The following is a 21,907-nucleotide window of genomic DNA, read 5'->3' as shown; positions in this document are numbered from 1 at the left end:
GACTGTAAATCGACTTCAACTCCTCGGGAGGCGCCTTGTGCCAATTGGCGTGCTGCTGGCGTTGCTTGCAGCACTGCGCATACCTCTTGCAATCTTCTCTCATCGTTGGCCAGTAGTAACCTGCACGGAGAGTCCTTGCGGCTAGAGCTCGACCCCCGACGTGGCTCCCGCATATCCCTTCATGGAGCTCTGCCATAATTCTCGTACATCTTTCTCCGTGCACGCATTCCAGGAGTGGATGAGTGAACCCAAACCTGTACAACTCGCCATCAATCAATGTGAACTTGCTAGAATTCTTCTTTATCTTCCTTGCCTCTGTGGGATCCAGCGGGAGAAGGCCATCTGCTAGGCACCGCTTGTACTGTGTTATCCAGGTGTCTGGCTCATGGGTAGCGCAGACCTGCATCATGCTCACCTTCTCTCCCCGACAAGCCCTTATTCTTGGCGACCTCAAGGTCTCTTGAGTCAAGGATTTGTGACTCCTCGCCGCTTTCTCCGTCGACTTGCTTATCTGAAGAACCAGGTGATCTGCCACAAATGCTCTCGGCGTCTTCAGTGTTTCTTGAATCACCGTCCTCTGCCTACCCCCCTTGCCTGAACTGGCGAGCTTAGCTAGCAAGTCAGCTCGGGCATTCTGCTCTCTGGGCACATGCACCACTTCAAAGGAGGCAAAGGAACTCTTCAATTCTTGTACATACTCCAGGCAAGCCGCCATTTGTGGATCTTTAGCCTGGAACTCGCCTGTTACTTGCCCCGTGACTAGCAGCGAGTCACTCTTAGCCATCAGGACCCTTGCTCCCATCTCTTTAGCCAGCAAAATCCCGGCGATCAGCACCTCATATTCTGCTTGATTGTTGTTGGCCTTGAAGGCAAACCTTAAAGATTGTTCGATCAGCACGTCGTTGGGTCCCTCCAAGATGACTCCAGCACCGCTACCCTGCTGGTTCGACGATCCATCCACTGAAAGCACCCAACGAAAGTCGTCCCCTTCAACTCGTGTCGCCTCAGACGAGAGCTCGACCACGAAATCTGCGAAGATTTGCCCCTTGATCGGGCCTCGGGGCTCATACTTAATATCAAACTCCGACAGCTCCACTGCCCACTTCACCATCCTCCCAGCAACGTTGGGCTTCTTCAAGACCTTCTGGATGGGGAGGTCGGTTGATGGCATTTTCATGAAGTTCTTCTTGAATCAATGTAGAGTATGGGGCGGAAGCAATGAATGAGAGTGAGCAAGATCCTCCTAAGAGTGGTGTTCATCTTGTAGGTGCATGATAAGTATGGGTATTGAGTGGTTCGGCCAGCTCAAGGGAAAAGATGAAGGAATTGAAGTTTAGAGCCTAGGATTCTAGGGAGAAGCAAAGTTGACCACAAATGGGCAGCATAACTTTACTCACAATAAACTTGAAAATACAAGGTGTAGGCTCCTCCTTTTATAGGCTAAGGAGGACCATAATGCAACCCTAATGCTAGCCAAATGAAATGTAAATGTGAAGCACATGGGTGCACATGGCACATGGGTGCACAAATGAGCACATGGGGAGGGGTGTGTCTAGTTTTTATGCTCACCCCCTCCATGGGCTTTCTAGACCGGCCTTGGTAAATTTAGAGGTTTTTTTAGAAACTCTAAGTTTACCTAGGTTGGTGTTTTAGGTGCCAAAATTAATTCTAAGAAAATTACAAATAAAGTTCCTATGCTAATTTTGACAAGAAATTAAAGTCTACTCTACACTAGAGTTTATGGCATTTGAACATGTAAAAGAACGTCTTCTTGGATCCTCTTGGCCATAACTCTATGGTTGGCCCAAATCTACCCTTTGGTGGGCTTGCATGTGGGCTTGTGCTTGGGCCTCTTCCATCATCCCCTCCCTCTTGAAAAGGATTTGTCCTCAAATCCATTGCTTCTTCTTCTTCATGGCTAGGGGAATGGATGTGGCTGGATGGTGTCCATCATCTCCTCCTTCTTGAGAAGATCTATCCTCAGATCTACAGACTTGATCTCGGATAGCAACCTTTTGCTTCGCCAAAGCTTGTCCTCCTGGATCAAACGTCCACCTATAGAAATAATCAAATAAGGCATAGGTGTTAGTTTGCAAATTAATTTTACTAGGTTGCCATTTTTGTTTTTCTTTTGGTTTTGGCAACCTTGGACAAAGTTTCTCTTTTAATGGTTGTGTGTGGTCTCTAATCATCTTATGTATTTTAAAATGTTCATTTGTGGTTACTTTCTCTTTAGGCATAAATCCTATAGAAGATGGTAACAACTTAAAAGGAGAAAGATGATTGAACCCACACATAACTTTAAAAGTAGAAATATAAGTAGTTTTGTGAACTACTTTATGGTATGTTTGCTCACCTCTAGAGTTGTGTGTGCACTTCATGATTATTCTAGGCATAGTAGAAAGAGCTAGATTTTCAAATATATTTTGACCATGCGTTTGAGGATGATAAGAATTTAAAGTGTGCAATTTAGTTGCAAGTTTTCCAAAGGAAATCCTCAAATCATGGTTTGCGTAATTTGGAACTCTATTCAACACTATGCTTGAAGATAAACCATGAAGATGTATCACTTCTCTAGAGAAGAGTTTATCCATAACCATGAAGATTGAATCACAACCTTTTGTTGTCCTAGGGAGTTTTAATATGAAATTTATATCTTCCCAAGGATCATTTGCAAAAGGTGAAGGAGTATAGAGTTTATGAGACATTGCCTTGGGCGTAGTTTGAAAACAAGAATTGTACCTAAGGTAATGTCTTTGAACTTCTTTTCTCATGGGGGACAAAAGTTTTCCTTTTAAAAGCTCTAGAGTTTTATCAACTCTAATTTGTCCCATGAGTTCTCCTTCATGAAGACTTTTTCTCTTATGTGTAAGGATAGTCTCGTTGTGACAACCATTGTTTATAAGGATTTGTACACTTTGCAATGGTTGTCTCAATAAGACATGACAAGTTTCTTTAGGCACTACTTCACATAAAAAATTGTTTTTGTAGATGCTTATAAAAAACTTGACATTCACTTGGTGATATCCTAGCACATATGAGAAATAATCTATTTCATTTTTATCTATGCAAGCTTCTTTTAAAGACTCTTCTTTTTCACTTAGGCTTGCAAGTGTTCCTTTACAAAAGGTAAGGCTTTGAGGTTGTTCAACAAGACACATATTTTCAAAGGTATTTTTAAATCTTTGGTCTTGTTGAATGACCTTGTGGGAAGGAACACTCTTCTCCCACGCCTTTTGTTCTTCAAGGGTCTTCTCATGCTTTTCTTTTTCTTCTTTTTCTTTAGCTTCCCTTTCGACTTCCCCTCTCTTCTTTTGTGTTTTTCTTTCCTTTCTTTCTTTATGGGAAGCAAACAATTTTTCTACCATCATTTCCCAATCTACGCATGCTTCTATATTTTCTTTTCCATGGAAATGGGGTTGGTCTACCCTAACCCCTCTTGGGTTTTCTTGTTCTTTTCTATCTCTTCTATGTCTTCTAGGGGGTGCTTGATAATAATCATTTACTCTAATGCTTCCCTCCCCAAAAGAATCATGATCTTTAGAGATATATGCATGAGAAGGTAATTTTTTTAGAATGTGAGACTTCTCTTCCTTTGCTTTAGTCAAAACATTAAGTTTAGTCTCACTCTCCAATTGTCTATAAGCAATTGATTGCACAGTTTGTGAAACTTCTTTCAAAAGAGTTTTTAAAGATTTTAATTCACTTCCAATAGACTTTGTAGAATGAGAAGAAGAAGACATGGCTAAAGCTTTGTGTATACAAGTATTTTACCTTGAGAAAACTTAGGAAAGTCAAAGAAGGTAGTTTTCCAGGTAAGGGAGGTGAGTCACAAAGGACTACTTAAATACCAAGCCTTTGCCTTAGCCAAAAACTATCCCTCAATGTCTTCACACAAAACTTTCTCTTAGTAAACCACTTAGAACACAATTAAGTTGAGAAATCAAATTTTCAATGAAAGAAAACAATGCAAGCTACTAATCAACAAAGCTAGTCGGTTTAACACAAACTTAACAAAATAACCATGCAAAGCGTAGCTATGAAAGCAAAAGAAAAGCAATTACAAACAAGTTACAATTACTAATCAAGAATGCTATACTATTCGGCCCTAGGTGAGGCTTCTTGGACACTTTGAGCCCTTGAAGACACATTCACCGTCTAAACGTAATTAACAAGGTAATTAACAATAAACCAAGTTGCAAAGGAAGTAAGAGAACTCCCTTTGTTGATCCTCTTTTTGGTTAGTGCACTTCCTTGTTGTCTTTGCTTGTTGATCTTCCAAGTGTTTGTAGTGTTTTCTCAAGAATGCTTGTTTCGGCTTTGGCCTTGTCTTCTCCTTAGAATGATGGCCTTTAATCCTCCAATTTCCAGCACCTAGCAAAGGGCTAAACCTTAACCAAATCAAGTTCCCATTCACATAAGCACCAAAGAAGAATTAAATTCCAGCACCCAATTTAGAGGTCAAAGAACAAAAGCAAGAAACAAATTTAATTGAATAAAACAGTACCACCAAAAGGATTTAGATTGTGACAACTAGAAAGAGAGTCAAGTAATTAAAGCAAACAAATAAAGGTACTCAATTAAAGGTTGGCACACAAAAAGAATTCCTAAAGAAAAGCACTAGATTAGATGACCAAATAAAAAAACAGCACCACTGGAAAATGTTGTGGGCCAGAAAACGTGTTTGTTCCCCGATTTATGCTGAGCTGTATTTTTAGAATTTGGCTCTGAAATTTGTTATGCAAGATATTCAGGATCTTATCTAAAATATGGCTTTGGATTCACTCAAAACGGATGCACCATTTTTTTTAATAAATTTTGCAAAATTGGTGTTCGGTTAGGCCAGCTGGAGCGCTTCAGATTTGCGCTCTGATCTTAAAAGATTTATCATTTTTTTTCTGTTGCTTCTTTTGACCTAATTCTTTTTTTGTCTTTTCTATAACACTTTAAACTTGAATTTTCCAGAGAATCAAAATTTTTCTATGAGGGGAAATATTTTTCTGGGTTAAAACAGCCAAAACAGAGAAGGTGAAAACAGGGGAATCTGAAAACTGGAAACAAAAACAGCAAGATACCAAAGTTTAGACACAATGGAAATTTGTGAAATAGAATTGTGTATGATCTAAACACAATATGAACTCAAACTAAAAATTAAAAGGCACCAAAGGAGCAAAGAACAGCAGATTCAAGCAAATAAAGAGACCCAAAATCAAGAAACAATTAAGCCAAATAAAAGGACTACTATGAATTGTTGACAATATGGATGAACATGACTTGACAAAACATGTATAGATTCAGAAAATTAAAGACTCAAAGCATAATATGAACCAAAATAATGAAAGCAATAAAGACTCAAAGCGTAAAAGAAAATAGCAACACAAAGGTGTATGGAATCCTATCACAAAGTGCACAAGAACTTGTTCAAGATCAAATGAACAAGAGTGCTTCGGTTGGATCTTCCACAAAGCACACCAAGAACAAATTAAAATGTAAAAAACAGCAAGACAAGTAAGGAAAGTAAATGACAATATGAAATAAAGAAGAACTAAAATTGAAAAGACAAGGAGCTACTCATCATGAAGAACCAAAGCTCATGATACCAAATGATGGCATTTTCATGAAGTTCTTCTTGAATCAATGTAGAGTATGGGGCGGAAGCAATGAATGAGAGTGAGCAAGATCCTCCTAAGAGTGGTGTTGATCTTGTAGGTGCATGATAAGTATGGGTATTGAGTGGTTCGGCAAGCTCAAGGGAAAAGATGAAGGAATTGAAGTTTAGAGCCTAGGATTCTAGGGAGAAGCAAAGTTGAGCACAAATGGGCAGCATAACTTTACTCACAATAAACTTGAAAATACAAGGTGTAGGCTCCTCCTTTTATAGGCTAAGGAGGACCATAATGCAACCCTAATGCTAGCCAAATGAAATGTAAATGTGAAGCACATGGGTGCACATGGCACATGGGTGCACAAATGAGCACATGGGGAGGGGTGTGTCTAGTTTTTATGCTCACCCCCTCCATGGGGAGGGGTGTGTCTAGTTTTTATGCTCTCCCTAGAATCCTAGGCTCTAAACTTCAATTCCTTCATCTTTTCCCTTGAGCTGGCCGAACCACTCAATACCCATACTTATCATGCACCTACAAGATCAACACCACTCTTAGGAGGATCTTGCTCACTCTCATTCATTGCTTCCGCCCCATACTCTACATTGATTCAAGAAGAACTTCATGAAAATGCCATCATTTGGTATCATGAGCTTTGGTTCTTCAAGATGAATAGCTCCTTGTCTTTTCAATTTTAGTTCTCCTTTATTTCATATTGTCATTTACTTTCCTTACTTGTCTTGCTGTTTTTTACATTTTAATTTGTTCTTGGTGTGCTTTGTGGAAGATCCAACCGAAGCACTCTTGTTCATTTGATCTTGAACAAGTTCTTGTGCACTTTGTGATAGGATTCCATACACCTTTGTGTTGCTATTTTCTTTTAGGCTTTGAGTCTTTATTGCTTTCCTTATTTGGTTCATATTATGCTTTGAGTCTTTAATTTTCTGAATCTATACATGTTTTGTCAAGTCATGTTCATCCATATTGTCAACAATTCATAGTAGTCCTTTTATTTGGCTTATTTGTTTCTTGATTTTGGGTCTCTTTATTTTGCTTGAATCTGCTGTTCTTTGCTCCTTTGGTGCCTTTTTAATTTTTAGTTTGAGTTCATATTGTGTTTAGATCATACACAATTCTATTTCACAAATTTCCATTTTGTCTAAACTTTGGTATCTTGCTGTTTTTGTTTCCAGTTTTCAGATTCCCCTGTTTACACCTTCTCTGTTTTGGCTGTTTTAACCCAGAAATATATTTCCACCCATAGGAAAATTCTGACTTTCTGGAAAATGCAAGTTTAAAGTGTTATAGAAAGGACAAAAAAAGAATTAGGTCAAAAGAAGCAACAGAAAAAAAATGATAAATCTTTTAAGATCAGAGTGCAAATCTGAAGCGCTCCAGCTGGCCTAACCGAACACCAATTTTGCAAAATTTATTAAAAAAAATGGTGCATCCGTTTTGAGTGAATCCAAAGCCAGATTTTAGATAAGATCATGAATATCTTGCATAACAAATTTCAGAGCCAAATTCTAAAAATACAGCTCAGCATAAATCGGGGAACAAACACGTTTTCTGGCCCACAACATTTTCCAGTGGTGCTGTTTTTTTTTTTTTTATTTGGTCATCTAATCTAGTGCTTTTCTTTAGGAATTCTTTTGTGTGCCAACTTTTATTTGAGTACCTTTATTTGTTTGCTTTACTTAATTGACTCTCTTTCTAGTTGTCACAATCTAAATCCTTTTGGTGGTACTGTTTTATTCAATTAAATTTGTTTCTTGCTTTTGTTCTTTGACCTCTAATTTGGGTGCTGGAATTTAATTCTTCTTTGGTGCTTATGTGAATGGGAACTTGATTTGGTTAAGGTTTAGCCCTTTGCTAGGTGCTGGAAATTGGAGAATTAAAGACCATCATTCTAAGGAGAAGACAAGGCCAAAGCCGAAACAAGCATTTTTGAAAACACTACAAACACTAGGAAGATCAACAAGCAAAGACAACAAAGAAGTGCACTAACCAAAAAGAGGATCAGCAAAGGGAGTTCTCTTATTTCCTTTGCAACTTGGTTTATTGTTAATTACCTTGTTAATTACGTTTAGACGGTGAGTGTGTCTTCAAGGGCTCAAAGTGTCCAAGAAGCCTCACCTAGGGCCGAATAGTATAGCATTCTTGATTAGTAATTGTTACTTGTTTGTAATTGCTTTTCTTTTGCTTTCATAGCTACGTTTTGCATGTTTAATTTTGTTAATTGTTGGTGATTGTCTTTCTTTTTGCTTAGTAGTAACGCTTTGCATGCTTATTTTGTGTTAAACCGACTAGCTTTGTTAAATTAGTTAGCATACATTGTTTTCTTGCATTGAAAAAAAAAAATTGATTTCTCAACTTATTTGTGTTCTAAGTGTTTCACTAAGAGAAAGTCTTGTGTGAAGATATTGGAGGATAGTTTTTGGCAAGGAAAAGGCTTGGTATTTAAGTAGTCCTTTGTGACTCACCTCCCTTACCTGGAAAACTACCTTCTTTAACTTTCCTAAACTTTCTCAAAGTAAAACACCTATATACACAAAGCTTTAGCCATGTCTTCTTCTTCTCATTCTACAAAGTCTATTGGAAGTGAATTAAAATCTTTAAAAACTCTTTTGAAAGAAGTTTCACAAACTGTGCAATCAATTGCATATAGACAATTGGAGAGTGAGACTAAACTTAATGTTTTGACTAAAGCAAAGGATGAGAAGTCTCACATTCTAAAAAAATTACCTTCTCATGCATATATCTCTAAAGATCATGATTCTTTTGGGGAGGGAAGCATTAGAGTAAATGATTATTATCAAACACCCCCTAGAAGACATAGAGGAGATAGAAAAGAACAAGAAAACCCAAGAGAGGTTAGGGTAGACCAACCCCATTTCCATGGAAAAGAAAATATAGAAGCTTGCCTAGATTGGGAAATGAGGGTAGAAAAATTGTTTGCTTCCCATAAAGAAAGAAAGGAAAGAAAAATACAAAAGAAGAGAGGGGAAGTCGAAAGGGAAGCTAAAGAAAAAGAAGAAAAAGAAAAGCATGAGAAGACCCTTGAAGAACAAAAGGCGTGGGAGAAGAGTGTTCCTTCCCACAAGGTCATTCAACAAGACCAAAGATTTAAAAATACCTTTGAAAATATGTGTCTTGTTGAACAACCTCAAAGCCTTACCTTTTGTAAAGGAACACTTGCAAGCCTAAGTGAAAAAGAAGAGTCTTTAAAAGAAGCTTGCATAGATAAAAATGAAATAGATTATTTCTCATATGTGCTAGGATATCACCAAGTGAATGTCAAGTTTTTTATAAGCATCTACAAAAACAATTTTTTATGTGAAGTAGTGCCTAAAGAAACTTGTCATGTCTTATTGAGACAACCATTGCAAAGTGTACAAATCCTTATAAACAATGGTTGTCACAACGAGACTATCCTTACACATAAGAGAAAAAGTCTTCATGAAGGAGAACTCATGGGACAAATTAGAGTTGATAAAACTCTAGAGCTTTTAAAAGGAAAACTTTTGTCCCCCATGAGAAAAGAAGTTCAAAGACATTACCTTAGGTACAATTCTTGTTTTCAAAATACGCCCAAGGCAATGTCTCATAAACTCTATACTCCTTCACCTTTTGCAAATGATCCTTGGGAAGATATAAATTTCCTATTAAAACTCCCTAGGACAACAAAAGGTTGTGATTCAATCTTCATGGTTATGGATAAACTCTTCTCTAGAGAAGTGATACATCTTCATGGTTTATCTTCAAGCATAGTGTTGAATAGAGTTCCAAATTTCGCAAACCATGATTTGAGGATTTCCTTTGGAAAACTTGCAACTAAATTGCACACTTTAAATTCTTATCATCCTCAAACGCATGGTCAAAATATATTTGAAAATCTAGCTCTTTCTACTATGCCTAGAATAATCATGAAGTGCACACACAACTCTAGAGGTGAGCAAACATACCATAAAGTAGTTCACAAAACTACTTATATTTCTACTTTTAAAGTTATGTGTGGGTTCAATCATCTTTCTCCTTTTAAGTTGTTACCATCTTCTATAGGATTTATGCCTTAAGAGAAAGTAACCACAAATGAACCTTTTAAAATACATAAGATGATTAGAGACCACACACAACCATTAAAAGAGAAACTTTGTCCAAGGTTGCCAAAACCAAAAGAAAAGCAAAAATGGCAACCTAGTAAAATTAATTTGCAAACTAACACCTATGCCTTATTTGATTATTTCTATAGGTGGACGTTTGATCCAGGAGGACAAGCTTTGGCGAAGCAAAAGGTTGCTATCCGAGATCAAGTCTGTAGATCTGAGGATAGATCTTTTCCCGAAGGAGGAGATGATGGACACCATCCAGCCACAACCATCCCCCTAGTTGAAGAAAAAGCTTTGGATTTGAGGACAAATCCTTTTCAAGAGGGAGGGGATGATGGAGGAGGGCCCAAGCTCACCACACGATGAAAGCCAAGCCTCCAAGACTAGACGGTCTAGCCTATGATGAGGAGCGTCTAGACTCAAAAAGGAGCGTCTAGGCCATGAAGAGGAGCGTCTAGGCCATGATGAGGAGCGGCTACATAAGGAGCGTCTAGGCCATGATGAGGATTCCTTCTAGACCGTCTAGCTTCACATACACATGGGTCAAAGCTACGGTTTTGGGAAGAGAAGACCTTTGTAATTGTTACATAAAGGCCCATTAGGGGTGCTTAGTAATTAGAGTAGTGTAGAAAGCATATTTGTGAACATTCTAGAAAGACCATGGAGGGGGGGGTGAGCATAAAAACTAGACACACCCCTCCCCATGTGCTCATTTGTGCACCCATGTGCCATGTGCACCCATGTGCCATGTGCACCCATGTGCTTCACATTTACATTTCATTTGGCTAGCATTAGGGTTGCATTATGGTCCTCCTTAGCCTATAAAAGGAGGAGCCTACACCTTGTATTTTCAAGTTTATTGTGAGTAAAGTTATGCTGCCAATTTGTGCTCAACTTTGCTTCTCCCTAGAATCCTAGGCTCTAAACTTCAATTCCTTCATCATTTCCCTTGAGCTGGCCGAACCACTCAATACCCACACTTATCATGCACCTACAAGATCAACACCACTCTTAGGAGGATCTTGCTCACTCTCATTCATTGCTTCCACCCCATACTCTACATTGATTCAAGAAGAACTTCATGAAAATGCCATCACCTTTTCTCCGCTAGCTGACACGAAGCGAGACAGGGCGGCCATCCGACCTGTAAGCTGTTGTACTTCCTTCACAGTGGTCGGGCTCCTCATCTCCAAGATGGCGGCACACTTGTCCGGGTTGGCTTCTATTCCTCTTTCAGTTAGGAAGAATCCCAGGAACTTCCCAGCCTCCACGCCAAAGATGCACTTCTCAGGATTCAGCTTCAACCTAAACTTGGCGATCGTCGTGAACAACTCCTCCAAGTCCGCAACGTGCTTGCTTTTCTCTGGCGAGGTCACGACCATGTCATCCACATACGCTTGCACATTCCTTCCCAGCATTGGTGCAAGTACTCGATCCATCAACCTCTGGTACGTGGCCCCCGCATTCTTCAGCCCAAACGGCATCACCTTGTAGCAGTAGCACGATCTCTCGGTCATGAAGGCAGTCTTCTCTTCATCCATGGGATGCATCTTGATCTGGTTATACCCCGAGAAGGCATCCAGGAAACTCAACAACTTACACCCTGCAGCACTATCCACCAGGGCATCTATGCTTGGTAAAGGATATGAGTCCTTTGGACAAGCCTTATTCAGATCAGTGAAATCGACGCACATGCGCCATTTCCCGTTGCTCTTCTTCACCAGCACGACATTTGCCAGCCACTCAGGGTACTGGACTTCCCTGATATGGCCTGCCGCGAGGAGTTTCTGTGTTTCGTCCCTGATCGCCTGTCTCCTCTCCTCATTGAACTTCCTTCTTCTCTGCCGCACTGGTCTCACCAAGTTGTCCATCGCCAAATGATGGCATAAGAAGTCGGGATCGATCCCGGGCATGTCCGAAGCGGACCATGCAAACGCATCCAGATGCCGCTCTATCACCTTGGCGATCTGGTCCTGGAGCTCAACCTCCAGAGATCTTCCCAGCTTGAAGATCTTTCCTCCGATCTCTTTTTCGAGCCACTGCTCGACAGGTTTTGGCCTGGTCTCTCTGGCGATCACCGCCCTGGCGATTCCCAGTTCCCTCGCTTCCTCAGGGCGATTCCTTGCCTCTTCTTCCTCCAGACCGGCGTTCTCCTCCCCCAGCTCAGCATCCACCATCACCACGTCTCTTCCGGCGGTTTCTTCTATTACCGTCGATCTGGGCTTCACACCGGGAGGCGGGGTGGTTGTTACGTAACTCACAGACCTTTTGTTTTTCAGGCTATTCTCATAGCACTTCTTCGCTTCTTTCTGGTCGGACTTGATGGTGATCACCACCCCCTCCATAGACGGCAACTTCACCTTCATGTGCCGGGTCGACGGTATAGGGCCTATCCTGTTGAGCGTGGGTCTTCCCAGCAGGATGTTGTATGCTGAAGGAGCGTTTACGACAAGGTATTTGATTTTCTCTGTTCTCGAACCCGCCTCATCTGTAAACGTAGTTCTCAACTCTATGTACCCCCTGACCTCCACCTGGTCACCAGCGAAACCATACAAACACCCTCCATAGGGCCTCAACTGGTCAAGGGGCAACTCCAACTGCGTGAAAGTCGGCCAGAACATCACGTCTGCCGAGCTTCCTTGGTCCACCAGAACCCTGTGGACCTTTCTTCCTGCTGTGATCAACGAGATGACTATGGGATCGTTGTCATGAGGCACAACGTCCCGAAGATCTTGCTTGGTGAACGTAATGTCCACATCCGGCGAGTGGTCTTCAAACATATCCACCGTCATCACAGACCTTGCGTACTTCTTCCTCTGTGATGCGGTGCATCCACCACCCGAGAAACCTCTTGCAATGGTGTGGATTTCGCCGTGGGTAGGCATCTCGTGCTGCTGAGCCTCTCCACATGCTGGTTGGGAGCTCGACGCGCCCCCCGTCCTTCTATCCAGCAAATAGTCATTTAGGAACCCGCTCTTAACCAGATCGTCGAGCTGGTATCCTAAAGCCAAGCACGAATCCACGGTGTGGCCAAAGCCCTGGTGAAACTCACACCAGGCGTCTGGCTTTGGTCCCAGCACCTTGTCGCCCACCTTCTCGGGCGCTTTCAACCTAGCTGATATATTGCGAATGGCGATCAGGTCCGCCAATCCCATGACAAACTTGTGCTTAGGCGGGCGATTGTACTCCCGGCGTGCTGGTTGAGGGCGCCCTTGGCCCCTGCCCTTGCTCTTCCTTGGATCATAAGGGTGGCGAGTCCTCTGATCCCTCCTGGCCGCCGCTGTCTCCAGCACCCTCTGTGGCTGGATCCTGGTCTGGGCGCGCGGCCTAGCGGGAGCCACGCTTCCTCTCTTCTCGGCGACTTCACTCTCATCGGCGATGTGGGCCACCGCAAGTCGCCTAACCTCAGCAAACGTGGCGGGGTGAGCCCTGATCAATGCCTCGCAGAAAGGTCCCGGCAGCACGCCCTTCTTAAATGCGTAGACCAGCATTTCTTCATCTTTGGCCGGCGATCTGACCATCTGCGCCCCAAAACGATTCAGGTAGTCCCTGAGGGACTCTCCCTGATACTGCCTGATATCGAACAAATCATAAGACACCCTGGGCGGTGCCTTGTTCACGATGTACTGCTCGACGAAAATTTTTGAAAACTGTTGGAAGTTGGTTATGTGACCTGTAGGCAGGCTCACAAACCATTCCAGCGCCGTTCCCTAGAGTGTGCTCACGAACATCTTGCAGTACACGGCGTCTGATCCTCCTGACAGCATCATCTGCATGTGGAACGTGGTGAGATGAGCTTCAGGATCCTCCACGCCGGTGAAAACAACCTTAACATGTACCACACTCGCAGGAATAGGCGTGTCAATAATCGCCTGAGCGAAAGGCATAGGAAAAACACGAGGCGGCGTTGACGGCGCGACCTCTTCAGCAATAGGACGCCCTCGCTGCTCCTAAAGAGCTTGACGCAGCTCTTCAGTCACTTTGCTAAGCTCATCATTCCTGGCCCGAGAGGCGACCAGGTCCTCATGCATTCTCGCCTGCTCTATACGCGAGGCTTCCACATTCGCCTGCAACGAACGCATAATCTCCACCATCTGCGCCATGGTCATGGCGCCGGCGCCTTCAGCAGCAACGGGCGCAACTGGACTTGAACGGTTGCTTCTCATTTTTCTCATGAACACTTAGCAAATCACAGAGTGCAACGAACAACACTTCCTTCAGCGACGATCGATTCAGCGATCAATCGGTCAGAACTTCGCGAAACTGCGAAAGAAACCTCAAGAACACAGCGAACCTCCACAGAAACCAACGCTTTTTCCACGAAAAACCAAACAAGCCAAAGAACTCAAATCTCACCGAACAAAACTCGCGCAATTAGCAGAAAGCTTCACCTCACCGAACAAAAACCCAAACGAACGGTGGAAAACGCGAAAACACCGGGCAAAACCTAGATGATCAGCGAACAGTGGTTGCACCAGCACACAACCACGCAGGAAACTACAAAAACCTCCAAGAACTCACGCTGTGGATGGGAACAGGTTTTACACGGCCCCACGGTGGGCGCCTGATGATCCTGCCTGTTGACCAGAACGTTGAAGCTTGCCTCGTCAAACTTGGATCGACGTGTGCGCCGCGTCAACCTCCGTCCTTCGTCACGATCCACCTCAAGAACCTGCAAAAGAACAGAGCGGCGCCGCTGCGGCCGATCGCACTCCAACGCCCAAGTCAATGACCGAACCACCAAATACTAAGAGTAACACTCAGGGACTCTCAAGGAACCGTGCCATGTTCTCTCTCACAGTATACTCAAGAACTCGCAAGTGTAAAGAAGACAATCTGAACGTGCGTACCTCAGAAGTTCGTTGGGAAACCCTTATATACCTGGGCACTTTCTCTCTCCTGGCAGTTACACACCTGGACACGTGGCTCGCATCCAGCCGTACACGTGCCATTATCTGGAGCCTCCTTGACTTGGGCGCTGCTTCTGACTCTCCTTTGGCTAAGTTACTTATGCATGATACTACTCAGTGCATAGCTGTCCTGGAGTGCGATCTCTACTGGATTGGCGAGCTAGGGTGCCTTCGCACACACCTTCCCTGTGGTCTCGCCGGCCGCCTTCATAATCTACACCACCTTCATCTTCGGCGATGTGCTTGCTCCGGCGATCTTTAATCACTTGGTTGCCTGAGTTTACATCTGGCGACTTCATCTTTAACCCGGTGACCACCGGTTCTGGTGTGCTGGAGATCGGAGCACGCCAACATAATAACTGGCGACTTCACGAGCCCTCCGACTTCCTTCCCTTCTGCCAACCTGGCGTCTCGTCAACACGCCTATACCGTAGCTTGGTGCCACGTCATCACTTCCGACCACCAGGGCGGTACAGTTAGCTTACATTGTTTTCTTGCATTTGTTTTCTCAACTTAATGGTGTTCTAAGTGGTTTACTAAGAGAGAGTTTTGTGTGAAGACATTGAGGGATAGTTTTTGGCTAAGGCAAAGGCTTGGTACTTAAGTAGTCCTTTGAGACTCACCTCCCTTACCTGGAAAACTACCTTCTTTGACTTTCCTAAATTTTCTCAAGGTAAAATACTTGTATACACAAAACTTTAGCCATGTCTTCTCCTCCTCACTCTCCAAAATCTATTGAAAGTGAAGTAAAATCTATAAAATCTCTTTTGAAAGAAGTTTCACAAGCCGTGCAAATGATTTCTTTTAGACAATTGGAGAATGAGACAAAAATTAATAAATTGGCTAAAGCCCAAGAAGAGATATCCCAAAAATCACAAAAATCAAAGAAAACTCATACTCATGCATCTAGGAGTAATGAGTCTCTAGGGGAGGGGAGCCTTAGAATTAATGACTATTACCAACCACCCCCTAAAAGGAATAGGCAAAGGGAGCAAGAGGGGCCAAGGGAAACTAGAGTAGACCTACCTCACTTCCATGGTAAGGAGAATGTAGAAACCTACCTAGATTGGGAGATGAAAGTAGAACAACTCTTTGCTTGCCATAGGGTGAGTGAAGAACGTAAGGTACCCCTAGCCACCCTTAGCTTCCAAGGGAATGCCATGTATTGGTGGACCTCTCTCGAAAGAGAAAGGCGTCTTCATAGGGAACCTCCCATTACATATTGGAATGACCTTAGGGGAGCCCTAAGACGCTGCCACATACCTTCCTACTACCATAGGGAGTTGATGGACAAGCTCCAAAGACTTTAACAAAAGAACATGAGTGTGGAAGAGTATAGGCAAAAAATGGAGCTCTACATGATGAGAGCATCCATTAGAGAAGAGGAGGATACCACAATAGCTAGGTTCCTTAGTGGCCTATCACTTGAGATAAGAGATAGGGTAGAGCTCTTACCTTACCAAGACTTGAATGACTTGGTTCAACTTTGCATTAAAGTTGAGCAACAAATCTTACGCAAAACGTCAAGTGAAAAGATGAGCCCTTACTCTAACTTTTATCCCAAGAAAGAGTTTAGAAGGGAGGGTAGTACATCAAAAGAAAAACCAAAAGAACCTACCAAACCCTTCACCAAAGAAACCTCCACCCCACCCATCCGAGCTAGAGATGTTAAGTGTTTCAAGTGCTATGGTAGAGGGCATGTGCAAGCACAATGTCCAAACCAAAGGACTTTGTTTCTTAAGGGTGTAGATGAATACACTAGTGGCGAGGATGAGCCTAGTGAGAGCGAGGAAGGGGGAGAGGATGAGAGGGTAGCTCCACTAGAGGGAGAATTGCTTATGATTAGGAGAACCCTCAACAATCACCCTAGCACATCCATTGAAACACAAAGAGAGAACATATTTCATACAAGATGCAATGTTTTAGAAAACATATGTTCCCTCATTGTGGATAGTGGATCTAGTTGTAATTGTTGTAGTGCTAGGATGGTGGAAAAGCTTAATGAAAATGGGGAACTACATGTAGACAAGCAAGTGGAAATCAAGTTTTCCATAGGGAACAGTGGACGGGACCGTTCAGAATAACCGAGGCGCTCGGGAATGGCGCCTACCGCTTGGAGACGTTAGAAGGAGGGGCGATTCCTCGCACTTGGAACGCCACACATCTCAAGTCGTATTACAGTTAAAGCCTTGTAAGTAAAGACGAATATGAAGAGATTTGAATAGTTTCTGTTAAAACAATTTCAAGGGGGCACTCTTTTTTCCCTAAGGAGGGTTTTTAATGAGGCCACCCAATAAAGAAGAGTTTTTCAAAGTTTAAAGCTTCTACGTTTGCATGCTTATGGCTTCGAGAGTTTTAGAAAAAAGGCCTTATTACTCGTATGTGATCTAGGGCAACAGTAAAATCGTATTGCATGCTCTCAGTTAAAAGTTTTAAAGTCCCCATCGTTTTTCGGCGATCGGTGGCATCAGTTAAAAGTTTTAAAGACCTCGTCGTCTTTCGGCGATCGGAGGCACCAACAATGATTAATGACCTCAATGCCCTCGTGCGTCTTGAGGCGAGAAAGAGATAAAGTCCTCCTCGACTTTGTGTGAGTGCAGGCGAGAACAGATTAAAAGACCTCTCTGCACCAGCAGATAGAGGCAAGATTAAAAGTCCTCAGTGCATCCAGGGGGGAGGAGATGTACACCCTGGGCAAGTTGAGGCACCAGATAAAGTCCTTCCCGCCGTTGAGCGAGTTCAGGCAAGATGAGCTGAAAAGTCAGGGGTGTTTGTGACCTTAGATGGTGGGAAGGGAAGGAAAATGCCTTTCCCCCTTTAAGTGAAACGTCAATATTGACCCAGTAAGACCAGATCATTGTTCTGAAACTCAGGGAGGTAGAGAAGGATCCGAAAGGCGCCTCTACCCCCAGATGAGGGAACAATGATCAAGTCATGAAAAGAAGAAAGGTAACATCGCCAGAACCTTATGGCGTGAAAGTTGAGACAGTGAAGGGGTTGTGCGGCGAGTGCCAGATCAGAAGAGTTCCGGGCGATGACAGAAGTAGGGGGCACTTCACTTGGCAGATCAGGTAAACTGTATTTTAATACTAGTTTGAGTCAAAACCTGCTGCCTAGTAAGTGATCTTACGTTAAGGTTCGTTGCCTTAAGTTCGCGAGTTTATTGAATGTCATCGCTGAAGAGTTGATAGGTTCTCAAATTTACTTTGAGTTAACAGTTTGCCAAGTTTGTTATAAGGTTAACAATTTGCTCGAGTTAAAAGCGGTACACGGAGGGTGACAGCGTTGTAAGGCCTTCCATGTGGAATCGCGATTAATTCAGAAGGACACGTGACAGTAAGCACTGAAACATCAAGGTATATAAGCTTCTATGAGAGCTTAGTAACGTACATTATATCAGTTGCACATTTTACTCAGTTTACACACCCACTCAGAGAGAGAGAGAAAACAAAGTTAGTTTACGATTCAGTTACGGTGCTTCGATACGGAGTTTTTGATGTTTCTTGCTTTGCTGACTTGATCGTCGGAGTGCAAACAGCCGCGAGGGCGCCCCTTTGCTCACTTCATTTCAGGTACTCACGGCGACGTAAGGCGGAGATATGAGCTGAAGACTAAGGAGTCCTTGTTCGCAAGTTAGAGCCACGCATGAAGACTTTCTCAGTCAACCGGCAGAAACACGTAGCATCACAGATCCCACCGAACCATAGTGTGGTAACAAAGGGATGACAATTTCATTGTGCCTAGGAATAGGGGAACAATTGAAGAACTAGCAGCAGAGACATTGAAATATGGATTCAGATATACAACCAAACTAGATGAAGCTGAATATCTACGCTAAGATTAGGTTGATGGTGAACTGCATCAAATTGTATCATTCTATGCAGCATTCCATTTCATTATCATATAGAAAATAATGGGAATCTAGATTAGTTCTCACTAAATCTGTCACCAGTGTGCACATATTAGGTTAAGAGATGTCTGTCCCTCTCAAATGAGCACTTTCAGAACGAAAATTGAACAATCCTTGTTCACTCATTTCCTCCATATTATACAGATTTGATGATGCAATTTAATCTATTATACCAAAAAATGTGAATAAAATCAGTCACTTCTAAAAATAATTGAAAATAAAATATATGACCAAGAAAAGAACAATAAAAAGAAGACACTGTTCACAATTAAAATTTCTTTTCAACCTTACTGGCTAATCAATTTCCAACAAATAATTTAATATTACAGCATTACTGCTGGTATCCATTGAAAATGGGTTTTAATACTGATCCAATAGCTATTCTAGTAATTCAAAAGTTGAAAAAAAATCATCAAATTTGGAAGACAACAACATATTCCATTGATGGATAACACAAAATTCAAAATGATAACACAAAACTTTTAAACATCCTCACTCATCAAACAAAACTGAAAACAAGAAGAACGAATTCCCTTTTAAAGAAAAAGAAAGTGAAACTCAAAACAAGTAGCAACAATGTTTCAAAGGTAAGGAAAAATAAATAAACTTTTAATTTGTGTGTCATTTCTAAATCTAATAACATGAATTATTTATACAAATGATTATTTTATTCAATTAAATAAATGCTACACTTATTTATTGCAAGAAATCTAAAAGATAAGAGTGTGTCTATCTATATTGATGCGGACATCCAAAAGCCCAAGGGCCACGCACAACAAGATTGTGTGGAATATTAAAATAAAATAATATTATTATTTCATTTGGAGTTAGGATTTGAACTCAGGACCAAGTACAGAGTATCAACCTAACCACTGGGACAAATGATCATTCTTGAAATATAAAGATTGTAGTATTGTCTTATTTTCTTACAAACAAGAAAAGACCTTTGTAATTTATACACTACTGGAAATCAGTTTAGGGGGACGAATATTTTGATAATTTTAGAGAGTGTTTCTCTGCTAGGGTTTTTCCCTGTATCTTACGATCTTATCAAGAATCCACTAATTCTTGTGGCGATCATCCTTAGGTTTATCTAACTTTGTTTGTGGCGCCTTCCTTTATCCAGGTTTTTATTGTTACTGTTTTGAATTTATTCCGTTCCGTAACCCTAAATTCCCAATTTTATTGTCATGTCTATTTGGATTCATATCAGTTGGTATTCAGAGCAAAGGTTTGAGTCATAATATAATTGTGCATCCTGAAATTTTTTTTTCCCTCATTATTGTTCACGGTACTGTCACGACACTGTTCACGGTACTGTTCATTTTTTTTATTTTGTTATTTTAAAAAAAAGCAGAAACAGAAAGAAAAAAAAAAGAAGAAATAGAAAAAAGAAAATAAGAGAAAAAAAAAAGGAAGAAGAAGAGGAAAACAGAAATAGAAAAAAAAACAAGAGGAAAACAGAAAAAAAAAATAGTTCTTATTCAGTGCATACTTGGTGTTTGTTAAAAGTTCTAAAAGTGTCCTGTCTACATATTTTATTTTCTCTATATATTGTTTTTGCTTGCTGTTTTTTTTAATTGTCTTGCTTGTTTGTTGATAGTGAAATTGTTCTTCACTATTTTGTTCTTTACTATTATTTTTAATTGATTCTGATTGCTACTTTTGAAAGTGATTCTGCATTGATTGCTTGATTCTTGTAAGAACCTTAAGTAGAGAAAGAGTGGTAAAAGGCAGTGTGATCATTAGGAAAAAAGCCTTATTGTGTGAAACACGAGTGTTGAGTGTAAACACGTGAGAAAGTGGTGTGAGGCCCAAACTTATTGTTATTTGTAATCTGTTTACTTGAGCATGGCAGGGGAACCGTCAGATAGTGGACTGTCTCAACTACAGATGCAAGCCTTAACACAACACTTGGAAAGGATAATGAAACAACAAAGTGATGGACTCCATGAGAGGTTGGATCAAATGGAGCAAGCACAACAAGTAAATCAAGAAAATATAGGAGGAGATAGGAGGAGGAGAAGAGAAAATGATGGAGAACAAAGAACTCTAAGAATTGATAGAATAAAATTAAATATTCCCACATTCAATGGGAAAAGTGATCCTGATGCTTACTTGGAGTGGGAAGTTAAAGTGGAGCATGTGTTTGCTTGCAATGAGTATAATGAGGAGTAGAAGATGAAGTTGGCAGCAGCTGAATTTTCACATTATGCCTTAACTTGGTGGAATAAATACCAAAGGGAAAGAATTAAATATGAGGAACCCATGGTGAAGACTTGGACAGAAATGAAAAGGATAATGAGGAAGAGATATATTCCAACAAGCTACAATAGGGATTTGCAACTCAAACTTCAAAGAATGACTCAAGGGAATAGAAGTGTGGAGGAGTATTTTAAAGAGATGGAGGTGACCATGATTAGAGCTGGAAAGAATGAAGAAAACGAAGCAATCATGGCAAGTTTTTTTAATGGATTGAATCATGATATTAGGGATGTTGATGAGAATCAAATAAAGGAGGCTTTTATTAATGGAGGAAGAGGACATCCACCCTCACATTTGAAGTTCTTCCTTCTATTCTTCTCAAAATTAAAAGAAGACATAAAATAAAGATGAGGCCCAAGCCCAAAGCCCAAGCCCAAGCCCAAGAAGGCCAAAGCCCAAAGAGCCCAAGTCCATCCCATGAGGGGCAAGGCCAAGCTTTGAAATACTCTTGTATAGTTTTAGGAGGTGTGGTTATTAAATAAAGGTGTGTGAAAATGTAAAATAAAGTCACATTGTCCATGTGACTTAGGAGAGTGGTGTAGGTGTAGTTTTTGGGAGGTGTCATAGTAGAAAAAGGTCACACCTCCCATGTGACCTGATTTTGGTGGGAATTTCAAATGAGTTTATTTGAAATTTCCCACCTATTTTTCAGCACCTTAGGCTATAAATAGAGGTGCTTCCTTTGTAAAATTGAGATTGGAATTAATCTAAGAAAACTCTACTCAAATTTTGAGTGAACTTTGGAGAGCTTTTGGAGCCTTCTTCTCTAGTCTTATCTTGATGGATCATTGGAGTCCTCAAGTGGCAGCATCACTCTCATCTAGGAGCATTCCACACTTCTAGTGGCGAGATCATCCAACATTCTTCCATCTTCATGAGCATTCTCTTCTCCTTCCTTTCTTCTCTTTCAATTGTTCATGTTGTCTTGTGTTCTTGAGTTGTTTGGTTCAGTTTTTCTGTTTTTCCAGCACCTATATTCTGTTCTTGTCTTTTAATTTCAATTTTGTTTGGTTCATATGTTTGCTTATTCAATTCTGTTCGGTCCTTTCAATTTTACCTCTCTTTGTTGGTTCAATTTGACAATATGTGGAGCATCCAAATGAGTTTGGG

The sequence above is a fragment of the Phaseolus vulgaris genome, chromosome 11, assembly GCF_000499845.2.
Source record: "Phaseolus vulgaris cultivar G19833 chromosome 11, P. vulgaris v2.0, whole genome shotgun sequence".
In the NCBI taxonomy this organism is placed as follows: Eukaryota; Viridiplantae; Streptophyta; class Magnoliopsida; order Fabales; family Fabaceae; genus Phaseolus; species Phaseolus vulgaris.
Note: the sequence above shows the minus strand (reverse complement) of the source record.